This window comes from Mirounga leonina, unplaced genomic scaffold, assembly GCF_011800145.1.
Source record: "Mirounga leonina isolate KUSES-001 unplaced genomic scaffold, KU_Mleo_1.0 Mir_82, whole genome shotgun sequence".
In the NCBI taxonomy this organism is placed as follows: Eukaryota; Metazoa; Chordata; class Mammalia; order Carnivora; family Phocidae; genus Mirounga; species Mirounga leonina.
In genome coordinates, this window is record NW_023270825.1 from 14,812,288 (window position 1) to 14,818,287 (window position 6,000).

The window sequence follows — 6,000 nt, forward strand, 5'->3', positions numbered from 1 at the left end:
GCACTACTAGCATCTGGAAAGTACCTTGCTTGCATATAGTAGGCCTCCAGTAAGCATCTGTTAAATCGAATTAGAGCGAAAGCTTAAAGGGCAAACACCCCTGGGAGAGGTCACACAGTGACTTGATTCACATAAAGGTGATGCCAGCTACTCTTATGAAAGTAAAATTTAGGATGAAAAGTAGATACTGCTTTGGAATAGGAAAGAATCTCCAAGACCGGGAGAGTGTTCTGGAGACAACATTGCTTGGTATCCAACTTCAACTGAAGCCATCTACTTTCATTATTTAAGTATTTTGTTCCAATTCTTTCAAGAATTTACTTTTTTCTCTCCAATTTTAGCAGTGAACATATTATCATAAGTTCAATTTAATTTGTCTTTGGCTTTCACTCGGTGTGTATAAACAAGAGAGGATCCTTTCTGGTTGCTATTCCCAAGAGGCAATTGTGATCATAGGCAGATGCATGCAGCCAGTATGAGCTTATGGTAGAGTTAGTTCCCAGAAACACCCTTCCATTGGTGAGGGATCACTACCAGGTGCAATAGACTTGGAGAATTGGCACGCCTAAAGACCTTTTATTGTATATTTAAATATGAATTTCATGTTACTAAATTATTCCAATGATGTATTTTTTATTGATATCTAGAAATTTATATATTTTAGATGGAAAATCTTTTTCTTCCCTAATGAATTGGCATGCTTACTTTTATTATTGGGTTTCCCTTTTTGTCTTAGCTGACAGGAAGCTTGAAACTAAGATTTATGCTCAGTTGCAATCATTATTCATAGCCTATTTTTCTATTTATCTCTAATTCCCTTTCTTAGGCAGGTGGCTTTTTTAATGGCTCAATTAAACCTATATTTTATTGGAGGAGCTCTAAACCCTTTGGAACTAGAGATATGAATAAAATAAACTATATATCACACATACTGTAATATATAGTCTAATACATATAATACATAGTTTGTTTATTGCATTTTATTTTACATTTTTAAAAACATATTATATTATTATTTATACATTTAATCTATATATTTATAGATAACCTTTAGTTTCATAATTCAGAGGATTCCTGGAACTCATGTTTGTCTGTTGGGACATGCTTAACACCACAGTGAAAATTATCCAATAAATGCAATAAAAGCAACAAGATGTAAAAGCCCAAGATAATCTTTTTCCATTCATTGAGTTCTTATGAACATATTTTAATCCCTAAAGTCCCTGAAGGACAAAAACAAATATTTAGGAAAAAATTTTTTAAAAGAAATAGATAACAGGGCAGAGTAAGAGAAGTAGAATTACAGGATGGGTGTGCACTTTGTGTTGACTTCAGTTTCAAAACAAAATCCCTTAGGTTTTGGTGACTGAAGAGCACTTGACACTGTGAGCTATTGACTATCTCTTAGTCATTCTCCAATCAAAGTACTGTAGCTATTGATTCATCTAATACTAAAAGAGAAAACAGAACTTGCAGCTTGGAGGTATTAGCATGTTATGGATTAATTTGTTGTTTGTCACTAGGAGGGGGGCTTTAAGAAAATTTTAAGCTGCATCCCTGTTAGGAAAGCTGCCAAACCGAGGCAATATTAACTTATAAATCTTACTCAAGGAGTATAAGGTATACCTGAAAAACATTTTTTTTTTTCCTAGAGAGAGAGCACAAGCGGGGAGGGGAGGGGCAGAGGGAGAGAGAGAGAATCTTAAGCAGGCTCCACGCCTAGCGCAGAGCCCAATCTGGGGCTCAATCTCATAACCCTAAGATCATGACCTGAGCCGAAATCAAAAGTCGGGCGCTCAACCGACTGAGCCAGCTAGGTGCTCCATGGAAAACATTTTTAAAAGTGACTCACAGGTAGAGCTTTTCCAATTACAGTTAGTGACATGCATGTTGAGTTCTTTTTTGAGCACAGGAAAAAATGATTGTGTTACCTAAAGGTCCTTAACGGATAAAAAAAAAAAATCTTAATCATTGTCAACCTAGAACTTGGTTTTTCTTAATTTTACTGTCAAAGCAGGGGAGAACGGAATGACCATAATTCTCTATAAAGCAGTATGTGCCTAACAGACAAAAGAGAGCGATAACAGGATATACTGACCCCAAATGACCACTCTGCGTTCTAGTAAGGAATAGAACTTTGATATCTGAGCACAAACACAATCTTGTATACAGAAAGTGATCACTCTCAGAACTATAATGCCACGTGGAGTTTGCACTGCATTTAATGTGTTCCATTCCATAGCTTATCTTCATTTTTCCTATAGGTGAGAAGAGCACAGAATTCTGGCTCTGTAGGCAGCTTAGCCGCTTATTACTAACAAAGGATTCAATCACATACTGTGGCCCTTAAGTGAAGGCTGCTAGAACTGCTGATATGAGGCCCACTGACACCTGCGATAGTCCTCCATGGCTCCAGTTGCTCTCCAGCTGTGTTCTTTAAATCTTTTTGTCCAATTAAGAGAACAAGGCTCTGTGAACAGAATTTAATCATTCTATGGTTACTAGGTAACCTGTCCCCATAGCTTAGGAAGAGCATTTTATCTGTTCTTCCCCTGCCAATCAGTTGCCACAATACATCAGGGGCAATGCTCAGCCTAAAGGTTTGATAATCTCCACCTAATGTGTTCTTTGTTTACAGGTGGCTTCACCATTAAAAACAAAACAAAACCAAAAAAACATAACCAAGTTGTTAGTCTATCCTGGTAATATTTGTTTCACTTAAAAAAAGCAGAGTTTGGAGTTTTAAGAATTAATGGATTTCTGGGATGCTGCAGTAAAGCTCTTATAAGTACATCTATGATTCACAAACTGCCACGCACAGATCAATTAAAACAACAACAACAACAACTGGGTTTTGTAAGCCACCAATGAAAACCATCCTTTATTGATGCCCTATCTAGCTTTCCTTAGGAATTCAATCTCCCCTCCAGGCATCCTTTAATGCTTTGTCTTTTAGGATATCTGCCTTCAATATACTCCTCAAACACTTTAAATTATTAGGCTGAATGACACAAAATTGCTCTTTTATAAATCAAAAGTGGTCAAATACAGACAATGCCACTTTTTCTTTCTTTTTTTTAGTTTTATGGTTTTATGAACACAAATATGACATACACATAAGCTGTCTATTCATTTTCTTCACCGCACAACCTGGCATTGGGATCCGCGACTCTGACGGCCAACTGGGCTGCTCTTTCCACAGTGGCTTTGTGGTTCTTGGAGGAGACACTGTGAGCAATCTGCGCGGTGAGATTTGTTGCACATCGGCAACACCTCCAGGTCCTTGACGTTGTGGACGAGGAACTTCTAGAAGCCACTGGGCAGCATGTGCTTTGTTTCCTTGTTGCTCCAGTAACTAATGCTGGGTGTCAAGATCTAGCCCGTGAATCTTCTGAGCACCCTATTGTCAATGCTTCTGAGTTTCCGCCAGTTGCGCTTAATTTTGACATATCAGTCTGATTGGTCCGGAATGAACTTCTTGGTCCTCTTTTTAACAATCTTGCGCTTCACCAGAGGTCTGATGCTGAGTAGGAGATGGCTGTCATCCCTGCAGGCCGCACCAAAGAAGAGAGAGAGCCATTTGGTTTGACTTAATAACTTAAAATGTTTGGAGAGCACCATTGGAAACTTAGATGCAGATTTCCACTTCATTAATTATTTCTTTAGGATATTCAAGCAAGTAGGCTTAGCTAATAAGGGTGGGGGGTTTCCTGACCCCCTCAGATATGCTCAATTTCTGACTTGACTTGGCTCAGATATGAGGTTTCCCTTACCCTCTTTGAGTTCTTCCATTTCCTTGCCCGCAAACAATTATTCAGTGCTCATTGTGTTTCGTGTTTTTAAACAAAATCTAAATTGACCAACAATATGAAAATAGCTTCTTGCCATGTAACACTAAATGTCCACTGAAGTATATACCTATGGGCAACCTCAGATTAAAGAAAAACATTCTGAGTCAGGAAGTAAATTCAGGAGGCATTTCCCACAATGAGGACACTGTCTAGAAACTTTGGTTGTGCTCTGGGCACAGAAGGACTTCCTTTGTGTCATTTATAACATGTGAAGCAGATGCTTATGTATGATAAATAGACAAATAAGGTAGAGTGAGTAATTCCCCAAGCCTCCTTAATTTACTTCTTAAATAAGGCTGGCGGTGAACAAATATTTCTCCTTGCATGTCAGAAAATTTGGGGGCTAGAAGGATGCCAGTAATCCCTAAACCAAAGCCCTCATCTTGCAGAAAAGACTACTGGAGCACAGAAAAGATAAATAAGTAGCTCCCACAACTCAGCTTTACAACTCTTGATTTAATGCTCATTCCGCTAAATCAGGAAATAGACAATTATCTCAGTGACATTTCATTATGCTTGTTTGCACTTTTATGCACGTGCTACCTAAAATGATGGAAAAATTATTTTCATGTGCAATCATAGACATATAAAATGGAAAGGGTAAATGAGAGTTTACCTAAATCCTTTTTCCTTAGGCAAACCTGTGTCTAAGCTGTCTAAGATAAATGTATGCATATTTTAAAGTCATATTTTTTTCCCCAAAAGACCAACATGTATTATTCTTCCAAAATGAAATAGTGCTCAGTTGAGCCCGGTTTTTCTCCCACCCTGAAGATGATTACTTTACCATAATCCAGAGAGACTGTCACTGACATTGAGTTTGGGAACATTTTTATGCTGGAGAATTAATTCTGAGAAGGGGCAGCTTCTCTTTTTCAAGGATGGCAGAAAAGAACAACATTAATAACATCCTGTAAACTGAAAACTGCCACCTGTTATTTCAACCATTAATTTAGTAATGAGTTATTCCAACTCATTGATGAGCAGCTACTCTGTGCAAGACCCATGACTCTTCAGCTCACATATCCCACTTATTTATTTATTTATTTTATGATTTTATTTATTCATTTGAGAGAGAGAGAGAGAGAGAGCACACGAGGTGGGGGTACCAAAGGCAGACGCCCAATCGACTGAGCCAACCAGGCGCCCCATCACATTTTACTTTCAGATTCTACAGGACATAACCATAATTTCTCTGGTTCTTTTACAGTAATCCTGGAAGCTGGACAGCTATAGAGATATTGTAAACTGTCAGGTAGCATGGGATGCCATTAAGTGTGTGTTGGAATCTACTTACTTTTGAATCCTGGCTTTGCTGTTTCCTGTATGGCCTTGACCAAGGACCCCCTTTCTTTGTGTGTAAGATATCATAGCATAATAATAGTGTCCATGTGATTGTTGTGAGAATGCTCAGAGGCAATACGAAAAAATAGCTTATCTAAGTGCCTCCTGGCTGCTATAGTTTGGGTTTCCCAGAAGCAGACCCTGGGACAAGGATTCAAGTACAGCTGTTTATTAAGGAGGTCATCCCAGGAAACACCAGTAGGGACTACATAAGTGAGACAGAGAAGGGAAGGAAGCTGTAAAGTGCTCTATCAATTAGTGCACAACTGGAGCTCAGTCCCTCCAGGGAACTCTGGAGCTCCCCTACCTGAGGCTTGGGAGCTGGGGTATTTATCCATCACCTACCATCAGACCATGTCTAAGGGCCGCCGGGGGTGGGTGGTTAATTCCCAATGGGCAGGTGAAGTGGGCTTCAGCATTCAGAGAAAGCTCTAGGCGATAAGGTGCAGGACTCAGTGTTGAAGTTGGGATTGGCATGCAAGGAAGGGACATTGACAGGGTCCACACCCGTGGAGACAGTAGCCATTCAACACACATTTACCTGTTGTATTTTTAAATGTTATTATTATTAAGTGACCTTTTAGGTTCTTTTCAAATTGCATACACCTGGCACAGAGAAGGCGTTTGTTGTGAATACCTGTTATTTCTGTCTGCCCAGCATTGTCTTCCTGTGGGAAACACAGCCCTCGTCCTTCGGGTGATAGTCTCCATCTTCCCAGTCCCCTCTCTTCTCCTGCCCCTCCTTTATCACTGGAAGGGGGACTGTGACTCTGGCCTGGCCAGAATGTGTCCAGCCAGCTGGCTA